A 19,629-nucleotide genomic window follows, 5' to 3' on the forward strand; every position below is an offset into this window, starting at 1 on the left:
GATGAAGGGACAAAATTGCTTCCAGGTAAGACCATTAATACTTATTGAGGAGCAGGTGGAAATTAAATTTCTTCAACAGATTTCATATGCTAATAGATTCTGATTGCCTCTTTATATCATCTATATTTTTATGCTTGTGTTTACATCTTTGCAGGTCCAATAAACTACAATTTCTGTACTAAAAGAAGCAAAATGAAAAAGAAAACCATCAACGTAGTTTCAGGACCAGAGATTAAATGACTCGAATGTTGACCAGGGATGTAAACTGCCATACACTCTCACTCACATCAGTTGGGTAAATACCTTCCTGCTGTTAATAGTGAGATGTCAATGCCAAAGAACAATATGTAACCTCTAATGTCTACTCTGCAAAAGCTTGATAGTTACCTTGGTCAGTAATGGTGACAGATAAGGCGCTTCTTTTCTAAGGTTTACTCTATTCTCCAGATGAAAAAAGCTGCCCATGCCTGATCATGCTTAGAGTCTAGATAAAACAGAGTCAGGTCCACATGTCTTCCTCATGATTAAGCAGTGTAGATTCTTAAAGGTAAAGCTTTCTATTAGTAGTTTAGAAGAGGAGGAGAGTCTGAGTTGATCCCAAGCAGGTAACATTAAAATACTTCCTTAATAGAGCATCTGATAGCACATGAGCCATTGAGGTTTCTCCCCAGGGGCAGTGGTTATGTGATCATTAAAACTTAATATAAAGGTTTCTGAAGTACTAGGCTCAGAGTAACCATTCAACAGGCTTTGACATAGTTTCACAGCTATATTATAGGTTACAAGTAGAGGATGAGTTTGGATACATGTACTGCACTTGGTGAGATCACTGCAAATTATATAAGGTGAGTAAGAAAGGAATACTTAGCCTAAGTTAGAATTATCAATCCACATTTTTCTTGCATCCATTTTTGTATCTATAATGGATATTGTTTCACATGTTATTTTATAACTCATTTTATTACTTTTCCAATTATTATCTGGTAGTTTTGGCTAAATGAAATACATTACTGTGACCAATATAATTTTAATTCACTCACAATTTTATACCTGAGGTATATACAAGCAATAATGAACCAATAACTGGTGAATATAGGCATTCTATAGATGAACTTGACTGATGGCCACTGTTGCTTGATTTCAGTTAAGTCATTGATCTAGTTTGGTTAGGTTAATATGTGTTATTGGAAATAAGTTAAAATACATCACTATGGCTAATATATTTTTATTTAGGCATAGCAAGACATCTGAGGATCACATGGTCAATAAATTGACTATAATTTGTGGATGCTGTGGCATGTGTAGATACAATGTCTGATCTCTACCATAATTTAATCACAGTTAAACAATCATTGATCAAGTTAGGTAGGGCTAGCATGAATTTTTCTGAAACATGCTGATATACATTACTGTAGCCAATACTTTTTTTTTTATCACAATCAGGCACCTGGGGTGTTCACTGAAAATTATGTGGCTATAATTAGTGAGTACAGACACAGCCTTTACATAAAATTGAATGCCTCAACCTGTTGTTTCATAGGATCATAGGAGGTTACTAGGCTAATGGCCTTGAGGCCCTTACAAGCCTAGCCAATTTTTCCCAATTGTAATGGTGCTATTAGCAGACCTGACTCATCACCTGCTGCTCCTGTCCAGAAAGGATGCAAGTGAAACCCCAGGGGTGAATTTGTGATTCCCAATCCAATTATCCAGATTACTCTTGAAGAGGGTCAATGACGAGCTCTACTTAACTAAGATTGGAAGCTTATTCCAGAGTAGGGGAGCCTTTGGGAGATGAACCTGTCTCTCCAGCAGGTTCTGTTAATGTCACTTCTCATGTTGAAGTTGCTAGAGTGAGTGCAGTGAGTACCATTTGTCTTGCTAATGTGTGGCATTTCCATCAGAGCAGGGTCTGCGGTTGCCTTATAGACCAGGCAGAGGTCGCCCCTGAGTAGTCTGTAGCACACAGAGTATTGTGACAGGGATTTTAGTCTAACAGAATAGGACAGGTGTTGGACACCTTGAATTTTCTTTGTAAGGTACCTCTGAGGTCTCTCCATTTGTTGGAGGTGCCTGGCAAGGTACATACCAAAGGGCACATTGTATTCTATAATCGGTCTAATAAGGGAGGAGTACAGGGGGGGGTTATAACCTCTTTTTTCTGGAGGCACTTCCCTTATTGATGAGCTGGGCAATGTAAAATACCTTTTTACCACTGTAGAAACATGATGGTCAAAGGAGAGGATGCTATCAACCTGTGTGTCCAGATCTCTTACCACAGTTTGTCCACTTAAGATGTTATTGTTAATGTGGTACTTTGCAGGGCTGTCTCCTTTGCCAAAGGGGATGATGATGCACTTTTTGGCATTTAGCTTGAGCCCATGACTTTAGCACCAATAGTTGGTTTGAGTCAGACCTTCCTGAAGGATGTCACTAGGGGGTTCAATGATCGTGCCCAACTTGCAGTCATCTGCAAACTTTGTTAACCACACACCTTCTGTTTTGGCCTGTACTTCTGATAAGTAAATTCCAAACAATAAGGGCCCCAGCACCAAGTCCTGTGGTACTCCACTGGTTACTGGTCTGGAAGTAGATGAACAGTCCCATATTTTAACTTTGTGTGTTCTATTGGTGAGGTAGTTAGCAACCCACCTAACTATATACTGGTTTATGTTCAGTTGGGTAAGTTTATCAATGATGCATGAGTATGGAATGGTGTTGAAGGCCTTCACTACATCTAAATAGGCAATATGACCAGTTTTGCCTTCGTCCAGGGCTTTGATGACTGTCTCGAAGAAGTCCACCAAGTTCAGTAGGCACGATCTCCCTTTCACAAATCCAAATTGGGATGGGTCTTGCATTTGGAGATCGCCTATATCCTTGCTGATGAGGTCCATGATGATTCTCTCCATGGCCTTGCATAAGAGGCTGGTCAGACTTATTGGTCTTTAATTCTTGGAGTCAGCAGAAGAGCACCATTTGTGGAGGGGATGACAGTGGCAGTTTTCCAATCTGGAGGAACATATCCAGTGCTTAGACTGTGCTTAAAGAAGGTACTCAAAGATGCTAGCTCCTGCTTTGGGCAGTTTAGGATGCAGTCAGGAATGTTGTCTGGTCCCATAGAGGCCATTTTTGCCTTGGAAAAGGCATTAACTACCTGTTCCTTAGAGATTTCTTGGGGAGGACTTTTATTTTTTATTTTTATTTTATTTTGCATTTGTTGACCGGGATAGTCCAACTGGATTCATGTCCATTTTCAGCAAAGGCCAGGGGAGAAAAGCTCAAGGTAAGCAGATACAATAAAAACAATGAAAACATATTACAAATATGGTATAGACAAAGAATACATAAGCAAACATGAATAGACAAGTTCAACAGGTTAGAGTTACTCCCTGGTGACAGTCAGGGGTAAGTTCAACAGTAATCTGATTAATAGATTTTTCACATTCTTGATGAGAGTTAGCCAGGCTTGTTGCAGTGGCAAAGCCAGGTTAGTGCCAGATGTTGTTTGAGACTAGTTTTAAATTGGCCTAGAGAGGAGAGCAAAGTAATATCAGCTGGAAGTTTGTTCCAGGCTCTGCCTGCAGAGTTTGCAAAGAGGGACTCACCGGCTGCATTGTTAATTTTGATTGTCTGAATTAGTAGTCTGTTTGAGGATCGAAGCAGTCATGGATTGTTATAGGGGGTGATAAGATTTTTAAGTGCCGGAGTATTATCTGGATTATAAAGGATTTTATTAGCCATAATCAGTAGGTTATATTGGATTAGACTGGGTAGTTCAAGCCACCCAAGCTGGTTAAGATTGATGCAGTGGTGTGTCCTAAAAGGCAGGCCAGTGGCAAACCTGGTAATGTGATTATAACAGGTTGAGAATTTATTAAGTACAGTCTTGTTTAGATTAGAGAGTGCGGGGGGTGCATATAGAAGTGTTGAAAGTAAGTGAGAGCGAGCTATGGCAATTTTGGCTGGAGGGGTGAAGAAGGCTTTTATTCTGTAAAGTGACCTGAGTTTTTTATTGATGGTTTTGATCGATTGGTTTACATGTAAGTTGAATTTTAGGTTATTATCAATAATGACACCTAATAGTTTTGTAGATGGGTCAGGGGAGATTATTCTGCCATCATTTGCATTTAAGGTAAAGGTAAAAGCATCAGACCTTTGTGTTGGTGAGAATAACAGCATTTTAGTTTTTTGGGGATTTAGTATCAATCGATGTTCAGAGAGCCAGTTTTCTATAGTATTAAAGGTGGACTGGGTAGCAGACCATAAATCTGTAGGAGATGTAGCTGAGAAAATCAGGGTGGAGTCTTTAGCATATTGGATACAGTTGACATTTGGGAAGACAGTATACCAGTCGTTAATAAAGATGGAAAACAGTAGGGGCCCTAGTATGGAGCCTTGTGATACTCCAACGGTGTTAGGTAGTAGACTAGAGAGCTTGTTCTGCCAAAGAACAGCCTGCTGTCTCCCATTGAGGTAGGATTTAAACCACTGAAGGGCTTTAGAATCTAGACAGAAAGTTTGCAGGGTGTGAATCAGACGTTGGTGGTTTGTGTATACATTTTTCCATAATCTTTGCAAGTGGAGAAAGTATAGTTATTTGTCTATAACTGAAGAATTCAGTGGAGGAGCCTCATTTATGTAGTGGGATTACATAGGATGTTTTCCAAATGGTGGAAATTTTAGCCTCTGCTATGGTACGATTAATTAGTATTGATAGAAGTAGGCAATAGCATCAGCTGATTTTTGAAGGTACTCGGCGGGGAGTTGATCAACGGAGAGTGTCATGGTTTTTAATTTTTTGATCAAGGTACGGATAAGTGATGCGGACACTGATTGGAAGCTGAACAAGAGTAGGTTCATAAGGATGGTACTATCAAGGCCAGGGGAGCTAGGAGGTAATTGGTTAGCTAGGGCTTCAATTGTCTCAGTAAAGAAATGGTTAAAACTATCTGAAATGTCCTCAGGGGGTTTATCAATGGTAGCAGCGGGGACAGGGGATAGAAGTTTTTCCAGAATGAAGTAGATTATTCACACCTGCCCAGAACTTCTGAGGATTGTTCTGGTTTGCTGTTTGTAAATTGCAGTAGTATTGTTTTTTGTCTTGTAAAATTGATTTTTTAGTTTCATTCCTTGCTGGCCTGTATTTAACATGATCTCTGAGGTCTTTAGTAGAGCACCATAGAGCCCCAAATTTGTTTCTACTGGTAATTTTTAGTCTAGACTCTTTAGAAAGCCATGGTGCAGTTTTTGCTTTTGTTCTCTTTGAATGGACAGGTGCATGCAAATCAAGGATTTCAAGAAATTTGTTGTTACAATATACAACTGCCACCTCTAAGGGGAGGTGTTTTAGAATAGACCAGTTACAGGAGTTAGGTTCCTGTTTGAATTTGGCAGGGTCAAAGTCTTTTTTGTTTCTGACTTTTCTGACTAAGGGTTGTTGGGGATTAATGGCTTTTTGCTTAACTATATATGTGAGAAGGTGGTCGCTAAGGTCATCGAAGATGGTACCAGCAGTGTACAGTTGGGGGTTACTATTTACAAGTACCCAGTCAAGTATGCTTTATTTTTGGTTGGGTTTACCTAGCCTGGTAGGGGTGGCTATGATTTGTGTAAATGCATGCAGGTTAATATGGGTAGATGGGGATTCTGAGAAACAGGTGCCCCAGTCTATGTTAACATCTCCGAGTAGTAGGGTTTCTTGGGGGTAATGACATGATAGCCAGTGTAGGATATCTTCAAGTGTGGTTATATTACCTGGGGAAATATGCATGCATATGATGTTGATGCATTTACTTTTGCTAAGTTGCAATCTAGTGGCAAGAATTTTGGAGTTATTAATCTGAGGTGGTTGAGTAATATCTATGGTCACATTCAGCTCAGATTTGTAGAGTATAGCAACCCCACCCCCCTTAGATCCAGCCTATGTATGTTATACCCAGGTGATAACACTTCATTCCTGGTAGTGTTAGGTTTTAACCAGGTTCAGACAGACAGAGAATCTCAGGAGAGTGGACAGCCAGGAGTGCATGCAGTTCATGTACCTTGTTATTAATGCTTCTAATATTGAGATGACAGGCCAGGAGAGAGTTGGTTGGTCTATTGATTATAGTTTTATAGCTTAGGTTACAAGTAGAGGGGGTGTATATATCAAAAGTGGATGGGCCAGGTTTGGGGTGAATATCACCACTGAGTATTAGGCTAGATCTGTGCTTAGTAATAAGCTTCAGGAGTTTGTTTATAAGTTGGTAGTATTGTCTAGATCTAGGGCTAATGCGCCTGGGGTTGGTATGCTGAAAGAGTGAACAAGAGGTTGAGTTGGACCCATTATTATTAGCATGGCTGAAGATGGGATGCTTTACAGCTGGGGTGATAGTTTGGCCTTTTGGGTACTGATAACCAGTGAGTTTTCATACAAGGTGGGTAAATAAGTGGCCAGCAGAATGGGTAGTAAAGAGGAGTATAGCATTATGAGAGGAGGAGTATAGTAGTTAGGATCTGTTGTTTGTATGGCACAACAGCAGAAGATCTGATGGTAAATTTAGAGGGAATAGAGTGGGTATAGAAAGTATGTTAGGTGAAAGCTGATAGGATATTATAACAGGGTGGATAGAGTATGTTAGGTGAAAGCTGTTAGGATGTTATAACAGGAGGTGTGGTTGAGTAACTATAAATTTAGTGGTACTGGGGGTGGGTGGGAATTGGGGGGCAGGGAGAGCCCAAGCAGAGTGAGGGCAAGCGGAGCAGGGCTAACAGTGACTACAAGGACTTATGGGAGCAATATCTTGTGGTATATTGGGCGGTGACAGGGGGAGAACCTCCCACTGAACCTATATGCCAGCAGGTTAGCAATATCACCAGGTTCAGTGTATGGTGTGCCATTTATAACACATTCAGTGCAAATCTGGGATTTACCTTTGGGGTTGCAGATGTAGCCAAAGAATGCCCTTGGCTAGTGTGGCCAATTTAGATTTGTAGTCAGCTTTGGATTTTTTAACTAGGTGTCTTAATTTGCTTATTTAGTCCAATAAAGGAGACCTTTGAGCTTGGAGACTGTCTTCTACTGCTCTTAATCAGCAGTTTATTTCTTCTGTTATATAGCATGTTTATGGTGGATGTCCACCAGACAGTATTGTTCTTGCGTGAGGAACTTAATTTTACCTATCGGGTACAGCTGTGTTGCTGCAACTGTGGAGGTGTTGGAATAAACCTCGATATAGGTATCCTTGCCATCAGTAGGAATAGGGGCTATGAAACTAGTAATATTGTCTTGTAAGAGATTATAGTTTGCTTTGGATACATTTTTTTAGTTTAGTTCCAGCTAGGGGAGGGTCAGACACTATTGTTACTTCTAGTGTGACTGACTTGTGGTCAGATCTCACAAGAAATGACTGCACACTTGGGTGGTGCAATGATCACTCATGTTCATGACTACTAGATCCAAGATGTTTGAACCCTTAGTTGGAGTGTTTACTAACTGGTTCAGGGCATTTGAGTTTATAAAGTTCAGGAATTTCTGGGCGAGCGTGTTGGTACAGGTGTAGTTAGATCAGTCATGGGTAGTTGAAGTCTGCCAAATTCGTGGTGTTTGGTGGTATATTGAAGGAGTCCAGGAGATCCGGGGAGGCACTGTGGGTGTCCTTGTTCATGGAGGGGGTCCTATAACTGGCGATAATCTGTATAGGCGTTCTACCTACAGAGAGTTGTACATGGAGAAGTTTGAGGGGCTCATTTAGATATAACAATCTAGCAGAGTATTTGTCTTTAATAAAAATAGATACTCCTCCTCCTTTGGATTTCCTGTTCTTGTCTGATGGTCTGAGCGAGTGGAAGGTATTGTAAACCCCTATAGTCAGGGTGCTCCCTGCAGCCTTGAACCAGGTTTCTGTGACTGCACAGATGCCAACATCCTTCAAGGTAAGGTCAGCTTCCAACAAGTGTCGTTTTAGGTTAAGACTCCTTGCATTTAGCAGCAACGCCCTGATATTGTTTTTTTGAAGAATATTTTATGTTGGAAATTTTGTAGTTGTGAATTTGCCTAAAAAAGGCACTGGTGGAGGCAAGAGCCTTTGCCAGAAGCTGAAAACCTAGGGGTGACAGGTGGAGACTGTCCCTGGCAAAGCATCTAGGTCTATCAACCATGTCATCCCAGGCAGACAGGAACTGAATCCCCTTAGAATAACACCAGAAGTTAAGCCAATTGTTGAAGTCGATCATCTTTTGCTTGTACTGTGGCATCATCCTGGGTGAAGGTAGTATGCTGCTTAAAGCTAGGGACATACCTGCTTGGGACACATATTTCAAGAGCTCAGTCATGTCTTTCTTCATGTAGTCCAGAGAGGTACATCTCAAGTCGTTCACACTAACATGAACTATGACAGAGTCATAACAGTACTTGCTGCTGAGAGGCTTGAGTGCATGTGTGATGTTCTGGATACTGGCACCAGACAGGCATCTAACCATGACCTTCTCCTCATCCAACCTGGTGAGTGGCATATCAGTGTGACTTATGATAGAGTCACCTATGACTAGTACATTTGGTTTTGTGTTACACCTTAATGGCTTACCTGGTGAGACGTTAATCTGTGTTTTTATGTGTACTGTGTTTTTCTACATGTCAGCTATGTGTGGTGTGCTTGTGCTTGTGTTTTGGGTAGGTTTTTAGAGTGGGCTATGTGTTGGTTGCATGGTGGGTGCAGGTGGTGGTATGTGAGTGCTGACAACTTCCTTGGGGTCAGGTATACTAACTGTTGAGTGGTGGAGCATTGATTCTATGTTTTTTTATGTAGATGCACCTCTTGCATGTTGACTTTGGGTACTGTAAAAGAAGTGGGTTGTCAGTGTACATGAGGCAATTGCTACATTGCCCCAGGATGCCTAATTCAACCATCACAGTTAAACAGAAACAGTCACTGACCTGGTTTGATAGGGCTAGTTTGTGTTTGTGTAAAGTAAGTATTTCAATATTTTATTTTGTTTTTAGGTCTGCACTTGCCCTACCAGCTAAGTAGTGTACCCATACAATGTTGTGCTAAGAAAAGGAACCTTAAGGCATCATTGATACCATGATTTACAAAGTACATGACAAGAATCACTTTAAGCATAACAGCAGTAAAGTGACCTAACAGCATGTGCTGGTAGCTGCCATCAGAAGTAATATTGCTGTGTTGCACATAGCAGCCATACTCACAGACAAAGATGATACAGGCAACAAATCACACATCAACATCTGACAGATAAGCAGATAATAAATCACTTTAGAGTCAACAGGGATATACTATGAAACCTGATATGATTGTGTCATCTGCATTAGAATCAAGATGTATGCATGGTATGACCATTCCTGTGAATACACAGATATGTGCAGCATTGACCATCTTAGCTACAAGAATCCTACAGCAACCTGCGGGGAACACATTAGGTATATATTGCAGACCTGTTCCACATTCACTGTTAACCATTTCTTCAACATCATGCTACAACATATGGAAGAGCATATCAAGTTCCCAAGGAGACCTGCGCACTCAGGTTGATAACAACCTCACATTCAACCATCATGTAAACCTTGTCATCACAATGAATAAAACATGCTGGAGGGATAGATTCCTGACCCAGAGACTCCCCATACTCTGTAATAGACTGCCCATACATGTCAAGCAGAGCACCTCACTGGCCCTCTTCAAAAGGAACCTTGATGATTGGATGGGAGATAGGAAATTCACCCCGGGGATCATGTCAGCCACCCTGCTAGACAGGGGTCCAGAGAAGTAAATATTGTGGGAAGAAATATCCAGGGAATTGTTATGGCTAGGCTTGTATAGGCCCCTAGGGCCGATAGCCTAGTACCAACCTATGAACCTATGTAGCAGCAGTGGTCAGAAAAGCATTTTACTTGGCTCATCTCATAAGTAAAGGGACTGCATCCAGAAAAAAGGAGGTTATTACCTCCTCTCTCCTCCCTCATTAGACCAATAATTGAATATAATGCCTCGTTTGAGATGTACCTCGCCAAACATCTGCACCAGCTGGAAAGGCCACTGAAATATCTCACAAAGGGAATCCATGATATGATATGATTGTGTCATCTGCATTAGAATCAAGATGTATGCATGGTATGACCATTCCTGTGAATACACAGATATGTGCAGCATTGACCATCTTAGCTACAAGAATCCTACAGCAACCTGCGGGGAACACATTAGGTATATATTGCAGACCTGTTCCACATTCACTGTTAACCATTTCTTCAACATCATGCTACAACATATGGAAGAGCATATCAAGTTCCCAAGGAGACCTGCGCACTCAGGTTGATAACAACCTCACATTCAACCATCATGTAAACCTTGTCATCACAATGAATAAAACATGCTGGAGGGATAGATTCCTGACCCAGAGACTCCCCATACTCTGTAATAGACTGCCCATACATGTCAAGCAGAGCACCTCACTGGCCCTCTTCAAAAGGAACCTTGATGATTGGATGGGAGATAGGAAATTCACCCCGGGGATCATGTCAGCCACCCTGCTAGACAGGGGTCCAGAGAAGTAAATATTGTGGGAAGAAATATCCAGGGAATTGTTATGGCTAGGCTTGTATAGGCCCCTAGGGCCGATAGCCTAGTACCAACCTATGAACCTATGTAGCAGCAGTGGTCAGAAAAGCATTTTACTTGGCTCATCTCATAAGTAAAGGGACTGCATCCAGAAAAAAGGAGGTTATTACCTCCTCTCTCCTCCCTCATTAGACCAATAATTGAATATAATGCCTCGTTTGAGATGTACCTCGCCAAACATCTGCACCAGCTGGAAAGGCCACTGAAATATCTCACAAAGGGAATCCATGGCCTCCAACACCTGTCCTATACAAGACCCAAATCACTATCACTCTACTTGGTATCATACAAAATGTTAAGGGGTGATTTGTGTCTCGCCTACAAGTCAATCTCGGACCCTGTCCTACTAGAGATGCTCCATATCCATAAGTCTAACTCCTCATGCACTGCCTGCTCAAAAGGCCTGAATCTAATATGCGACATGAACAAAACCTGCTGTTTGTCTCCCAGAGGCTGCCCCATCTCTGGAATAGACTTCCCATACATGTCAAACAGAACACCTCGCTGACCCTCTTGAAGTGCAACCTTGATGAGTGGATGAGAAACCACAAATTTGTCCCAGGGGTTCCACCTGTGTCCCTCATTGACAGGGGTGACAGGTGCTGACTGAGGTTTCTTTTTGGGGATAAACTCTTGGCTAGGCTTGGAAAGGCCACAGGGCCATTAGCCTAGTAACCTCCTATGATCCTATGATCCTATGACACCAGAGGATAAACCAACTCCACAACTGCATTCTATGACATTACATGCTTTTTTGAGGTCCTCTGTGTCATACATTGCACCCATGTTGCTACAAAAGGCCCATCTGATCCAGAGGGACACATATGTAAAAACAGGAAGGACTACCATTCCTTGAGCCACCATGTGGTCTTTAATTCCACAATCTATAATGTGCCTGAGTGTCACCTGGGCAGTTCACATGATTCACACATTTGGCACATGTTTAACTTATGCCAATGGCTCCAATGTCGGACTTCCACAGGGTTTCCTAGTTAGTAGGTGCTCCCACATAGCAGACAGAATGGGTTATACAGACAAGCGGCATACACGCTAATAGTGTTTGTCTTGTGTGTAGCAGATGATACTGGATATGTCCTTGAGCCACCACTGATAACTACCCATTCACAACCTCCAGACAATGATAAAAATGTCTTACAACACAGCTTATGCCAAAGCAAGAAATATTGTGGAAAGAATTTTTAAATGTCTGAAGGGTAGATTGAAACAAACAAAGAAATCTCGTTCCCAATTAGCAAATGTGAGTTCCAAACAAAAATAATCCAAAATACAAACACAGTGGAACTAAACAACACCTCAAACTGTGCAAAAACATATTTAATAGCAATGCTTTTGAGACAGACTCTTTTTCAGTGCTCATAATAAAATAAACTCTGGTCATTCTTATACACACCACATATAAACACTAACCAATCAGAATGCAGCCAAAATAATTAAATAAAACAATTACCTAATTAAATATATAAATATCTTTTCTTTAAGATAAGTTTAATACTATAAGTCTCATTTAATCCTGGATAAGTGTCTGCAGGAAAATAATTAATCCACTTATATTCAATATATTCAGTGTTTAATATAACATCACCACCTCTGTCATTCCTGCTGATAGTTCTGATTACTCTAAATGCAAACTTATGAGGCTTGTGCATAACCATTATATGCTTAGCCAAAACATTGCTGTTAACTTTTCTATGTATATCAGAAAGATGCTCTGACATACATTCATTTAACATCCTATTGGTCTTACTAACATAAAAACAAGCACATTTTTCACAAGCTGCTAAATAAATTACATTTTTAGATTTACAAGTTGCAAAATATCAACATTTTTTTTCTGTCATTGGATGTTTAAATTCATTACTTCTATTAATAAAACTACAAAACTGACAATCATAATATGGAACAGTACCCTTAGTTGCAACATTGGTGAAAGAAAGCATGTTAAGATCTTTAAACCAGAGTTGTCTCAAATTCCTTTCCTTTTATATACACAATTAGGCTATAGCCTCTTTAATAATAGGTGATGAACCCAAACTGGAATGGTTTTGTTTAATAATGTTTTTTTAGCTTAGTATGTGTACTATATTTGACATAGTATCTAAACTTAGAATTAAAATTAGTACAATGTCTAGACTGTCTACATTTCACTTGCTGTTCAGAAAAATAGGGTGTTGCTAAAGTTTCCCCTCTCATGCAACACTCTATTCCTATTAGTCTCTGAAAGACTATTTTTCGTATTGTCTACATCACTCTAAGAAACTGACTACAAACTTTATCATTATAAATGTGATGAGGATGCATAATATACACATGTAAATAATGACATGTCTGCACACTAATCTCAAGTTACTATATTAAATAATATTAAACTATTGGAAAAAAGAGTACAAATCTTACAAACGCTTTCAATCTCTAAGTTTTGAAGTGTATTTCGCAATGAATATTGTGGCAAGAGGTCTGTAAGTGGTTAAAATGCCAGTGTATGGTAATACTTATCCTGATATTTTGAAGAAATGGCAAGAATTAAATATGAAATTAAGTTGTGATTATATGGTGCTTATGAATGAATTTTTAGTGACATTGAGCAACAGCTAATGACTATCATAGATTTAGAAAATAACATTGTAACTTCTAATAGCTTTCAATATGTTTCCACATCATACATGAATGTTCTTGATTCCTTAATTAAGTATGAATATGTCATTATTGCTATGAAGAATAAGAAGTTCCTTCAAGATCTTAATGACTTTAGAAATGGCCATATTTTTTCTTGGCCAAAAACAGACTATAATGTTGTTTTAAGCACTAATATCATACAGCGAACACCTATTGTTGCTCCAGAAACAGCTGAAGGAGGATCTTCAATGTACAGTCTGATGTACTTCTTTCACATCCAATCAAATCAGGCAAAACGTCTTTGCATCATGACACTGACATACCATCTATGTCTAAGAACTTTACAATAGTAAAGAAACTTTTGTCATTTTCCACCATGGCAGACCCTAATTTACAGACATCTAATTCTATGTCTCAAAATAATAATGAAGGTTTTTTTTTTTATCCACTTCAATGACAATACCTATACAGCTTCCCAAGAAGACTGTGATTTCTAAAAATTGGAAAAATGCAGATGAAGCATAAGCAAGAGAAGAAATAAAAAAAAAAAAACACAGAGTCTTAGAGTCTGTGAACACCGACAGACAATATGAATGCCCATTTGTTCAACAAGTAGACTCTAATATTGTTTCGATATAACAGCCAATTATTATAGATGGTGTTTTGAACTTATTCTGTTTAAAACTGTCAATATATAATGTTTTAAAAAAGGTCTTAAAAAAAAAAATATATATATATATATATATATATATATGGCAATCTGATATTTTGAAAGATTGTTTTAATAGCTTAATAGTGACACTGGATGTAAATTCATTATTTACTCTGATTCCAAATTAATATGGCTTACAAGCTATTAGGCAACATTTATGCTGGTTTACTGATAAGTCAGCTAGACAAATAGAAACTTTATGTTTGTTATTAGATTTAGTTTTATGTAATAATGTATTTTTATTTCATAAGCAGTATTATCATCAAGTTAAAGGAGCTGCAATGGTTACTCCAGTTGCCAACATTTATGCAAATATTGCACTCTCAGTATGGGAAGAGGATTATATTTTTGATGAAGGTGTGTATTTTAATTCTATGAAATTTTATAAATGCTTTGGTGATGATCTTTTTCTTATCTGGGATGGTGACTTGGTTAGTTTAAATAATTTTATTAATCTCTTACATTCTACTCCATCTTTTTTACATTTTTTAAGTCTACAATTTCTACTATGGATGTTAACTTTTTAGATATTAATATTTGTATATAGGATGGAATAATAGGCATAAAGATTTATAGAAAAAGTGTGCAGATATCTCATCATTTATATGTGAATAGTAAGCATCCTCAAAACATTCATAATGGTATAGTTCATAGTCAGTTTCTTAGAGAGAGTAGACTCAATACAAAGGATGATGACTGATCTTTACAACTTAATGAAATGTATTCTGAGTTTTATAACAGGGGTTATAAAATTGTGTTTTTAGAAAGTAATAGGAATAGAGTGTTGCATGACAGGGAAACATTAGCTAGACCCTATTTTCTGAGCAGCAAGTGAAGTGTAGACAAACTAGACATTGTACTAATTTTAATTCTTAGCTTAGATCTTCTTATTCTTTCGGCTTTTCCCGGTTAGGGATTGCCACATCGGATCACCTGTCCACTCATGATTGGCAGTGGATTTTATGGTGTAGAGTTGCCAGCCCGGCACCCAACCTTCCACGGAAGGCACACACACGCACGCATACACTCACGCCTAGGGCCAATTTAGAGTGTCCAATCCACCTATAACATGTCTTTGGGATATGGGAGGAAACCGGAGCACCCGCAAGAAACCCACGCGACCACAGGGAGGACATGCAGACTCCACACAGAAGGCACCCTAGCCAAGGATCGAACCGGAGAACCTCTTGCTTTGAGGTGGAATTCTTAGCTTAGCTACTATGTCAAATATAATACACATACTGGAGTCCTCTACATCTCCCACCTGTACTGTTCATGCCCACATCAGAGGCAGTGTACATATTAGATGCTGCATCTGATGAAGACACAAGCAGAGCCTAAATGGGACGTTCACCTGAAGGTTGTATTGTCAGGCTCTGGTGGGGCTACTGACTCAGCAATGACCTGCACGGTTGCCATTGTACCTGAGGATGAGGTGTTCCCACTCCCTGGAGCATCAGAGACAGTGCCTCTATGTTATCAGACCATGCTGCCTGCAAGTTGCTGTCATTCCCACCCACAGTAACCCTGCTGATGTCAACCTTCCACCAGCAGAACTTGTGAATTCAGGAAAAATATGACAGCAGTATAATCCCACAGAATTATAGTTGTACTAGCCCCCTATGGCATGCATAGTGGGACACATGGAAAACAGTGGCATATAATACTTTAGAACACTTACTTTATTGGGCAAGACATTGCACTTGTAGACCAGAGGTGCCTAGAAGACAGTGGGGAAGGTCACCAGCAGTCATATCCTGTCCACTTCATATATGTACTACTACAGCATTTATTTTACATTTGTTAAGCGGGAAAGTCCGACTTGGAATGAGCCAATTTTCAGTGGAGGCCTGGGGAGAACTGCTCCAGATGCATGTCTTTGTAACATGGGAGGAAACCGGAGCACCTGGAGGAAATCCACACAAACGCAGGGAGGACATGCAGACTCCACACAGAAGGCACCCCAGATGAGAATCGAACCAGAGAACCTCTTGTTGTGAGGTGACAACACCACCGCTGCACCACTGCGCCAGTATTATAGTCAATAGTAACCTGGTACTTTCAGTACTGACACACAGATAGTAGGATTCAGGCCAAAACCCACATTCATGTTGAGGAGTGATAGACCAGTGAGTTCCCGTATGACAGAGCAACGGATGACACAGGATGAAATTAAAGAGAATGTGCCATAAGAAGATGGTATAGAGCTTTCTATAGAATGCCTGCAGGAAATGGAAAACAAACAATGTGCCCTCAGTTTAGAAGAAAATGAGTTAAGAGAAGAGTTGTTTGATTTAATAGACACAGATATATTAAGATCAATGAAAAAAATAAACTGCAGAAGATCAATAAAACTCAAAAAGTCAGAAGTCTGATAAAACAAATGAACACAGTAATTAAGACTGCCTATGCTATATAACAGAATATATTGCTGTTCAGTTAAATTAATAACTGATAAAGTTCTACCACAAGAATACAGGTTAGTGAGGGAAAGGAATGGGAGAAATCAGTGGCGGCTCGTGCTATCGGACTGCAGGACTGCAGCCCCCTCCCCCCCCCAGCTGTGAACCACAATGGTACAGTCCTAATCCTCCAAACCTGCACATGGAAAATGAATCTGGACTGCTGCCTTATCCAGTCCAGATTCAGGAAGAAGCAGCAGACTGCTGATGCTCCAGAAGTCTATGCGGTTCTAACCACATAGACTGGAAGGGGATCGGACTGCAAGGTCAGCAGTCTTGGTACAAACAGAACAAGGAAACCGGAAATGAGCATTCCAGCACAAAGCAGAGACAGACGATACTCAGCGGCTGCTGTGGATTACTCTCTGGGTGTGCAAACAGCTTTCTCTCTGTCTGGGTGTGGATTTGTAATTTATTTTAGAGATTTAGTTCATGAACTTAGAGGGGGACAGATGATACTCAGCTGCTGCTGTGGAAGCTGTACGTGAACACAAGCCAATACTTGGCTGCTATGGCTTGTTGTTGATGTTTATTTTAGAAGCTGGTGCAGTTCATGAATGGAGGGGGATAGCTATACTCAGATGCTGCTACAGAGACAGCCAAGATGATGATTATTGTGTGTGCGTGTGAAATGCCCCAAGTGCTATATGGTGGTGAGTAGAGAACAGGCTTGAACCCTGTACCTTGGGCCCAGGTGGCAAAAGCCTGAATTCCCTACTCACCACCATTTGTAAAAAATGTACAGATTTTTCCCTCATACTTGTTCTGTTCCTCATAAAACTGTGGTTTCTGTATTTTGTGTCCTTACAAAGTCAGTAGTGCATTAGTGCAGTGGTAGCATTGCTGCCTAACAGCTACAGGTTCTCTGGTTTGATTCTTGGCTGGGGTGCCTTTTTTTCTGTGTGGAGTCTGTATGCCCTCCCTGTGTTTGTGTGGGTTTTCTCTAGTGTCCTCCCATCTTACAAAGACATGTGTCTGTCTGGAGTGTTTCTCCTTGGGCCTCTGCTAAAAATTAGCTTATGTTCTAAGTCAGACTTTCATGGTTAACAAATGTTAAAAATGGCATGCGTTTGAATATCAGACTTTATATTCCTCAGAAAGTACATGGTAACACAAAAGCTTTTATTCTAGCAATTTTCTAAGTGTATAAGATGGATATTTGAAATTTGTCCCTATTTTTGGGACTGTGTTCCCCCATTATTGGCTTTGTCCAGGTTTTTTGTGCTAAGGTTGAGAGCTATGGTAAGAACTGAATTCACTGAATATGTTTGGGGGCTGTATTCCCCCATTACTGGCTTTGTCCGGATGTTTTTTGCTAAGAGGTTGAGAGCTATGGTGAGAACTGAATTCAATGAAAGTTTGGGGGCTGTATTCACCCATCATTGGCTTTGTTCAGGTGTTTTGTGCTAAGAGGTTGACAGCTGTGCTATGGTGAGAACTGAATTCACTAAATGGTAGCCATTTAAGTTTCAGTCTTCCTCTCTTTCATAAAACAGCTGATTTGGCATAGTGGTATGTTGCTCTGACTGCTTTGCATAGGTCCTGGGTTGAAGGCTTGGCAGTGAAATGTATGCTGGTAACACAGCATTTTATTCTAGCAACTTTCCAACATTATACAAGCAATGTTTAAAATGTGTCTCTGTTTTTTGGGCTTTTGCCCCCCCCCAATAAACTTTGGCTTTTTCCAGATTTCTTTGTGCTGCAAAGTTCAGAGATACAGCTGAGTGAGTAGATTTTACAAGGAGCTGAGAGCTGCAGGGGAGCAAAAGTTTAGTGCTGCTTATGCTAAGTCTGCTTGCAGTGTTAATAGCACAACAAGTAGTATAGTTGCTTTTGATGCAGAAGGCTGTGGGTTCTACTCCCACAGTAGAGAAGTGCATTGCAGATACTGTACTGTGTTGCAAAGGGGGTGGATGCTACACTCCTTTTTGGCAAAGATACCTAGTAACTATTAACCTGTTATCAGTTTGCCATCTATTCCCTATTGCAATATTGCTAGCTTATCGTTTTTTTTTTAGTGTAAGATAGGCAATTTATTCCTCAAGGGCAACAGGCACTTTATTTGTGGATGAAACAATGAAATACAAAATTGTTTGCTAGCAGCAACCTCTTCATTAGTTACAGATCTCTTTAATGTGGAATTATTTAGATGACTTTTACTTCCTCAGATATTGTGCATATGTACTGATACTGGTGGACTGTAGTAGACTTTTATGATGGAAATGTTCTGAATTGGGTAGTTTTGTCATTACTGGTTCATGCATTTTGTTTCATTGTTTACTGGAAAAATGTTCAAAACAATAAATTTAAAATGCCCTCTAAAGCTGTACTGTATTGTACAAGGAATATAATTTAATACAATCAGGAAGGTGTATGAAAGAGCATGTGTATGTTTCGTGTGCAAGGGGCCTGTGATTTGAAAACAGCCCAAACCCAAAGTTAATCTTTATCTGCCACTGGCAAAATGTATTTTCTTTGAATGTGGGTTTCAATGCTGTTTCAGTGAATGTGAGTTTTCAAGGGCAGAGAAGTTTTAATGCTAAGTCTGTTTTCATTGTGAGACTGCATTGCTTTGTTTAGCAGATATGATATCTATTAGTGTTTGCACTGTAAAATGCAAAATAAAACTTTCAAATGAAGTCCAAATCATCACAGAAGTAAAGCAGTATGCACATTAGTGTTTATGTTAAATGGGGTGAAATAGCCAAGTAATGGTTCATTGGAATGGCTGTAAGGGGGGAAGCTCCATTCGACCATGATTTTGTGAGGGGGGAAGGGTAGCAAACTCAAAGACAGCCCCGGCTGAACTATACCTCTCAGCTGTCCAGATTTTTGTAGAATGAATAGATTTTTGTTTCTTATTTTTAGTTTTTTCCTCATAAAATTTGTGGTTTTCTGTCAAATCATTTAGGAATGAAGTCATTAAATAATGACAGACACTGAGTTTCAGACTTCCTAACCTTCAGAAAAATGCATGCTAAAGCAAGACCTGTTATTCTATCAACTGTCTTGGTTTATACAAGAGCAATTTTTAGTACTCTTTATATGTTTCCCCAATATATTTGGCCTTGTCCAGATTTCCTGCATTAACAGGTTGAGAGGTACATGCAAATAAATTGCTTTATAGAATTAGGCATATCCAAACCTCTCAACTGTCCCCGATTTTGGCTCAAAATGTTGCTCTTCCCCTAATAATCCCTCCGCA

This window comes from Protopterus annectens, chromosome 10.part0 (assembly GCF_019279795.1).
Source record: "Protopterus annectens isolate FY-2018-M chromosome 10.part0, PAN1.0, whole genome shotgun sequence".
NCBI classification, from domain to species: Eukaryota; Metazoa; Chordata; order Ceratodontiformes; family Protopteridae; genus Protopterus; species Protopterus annectens.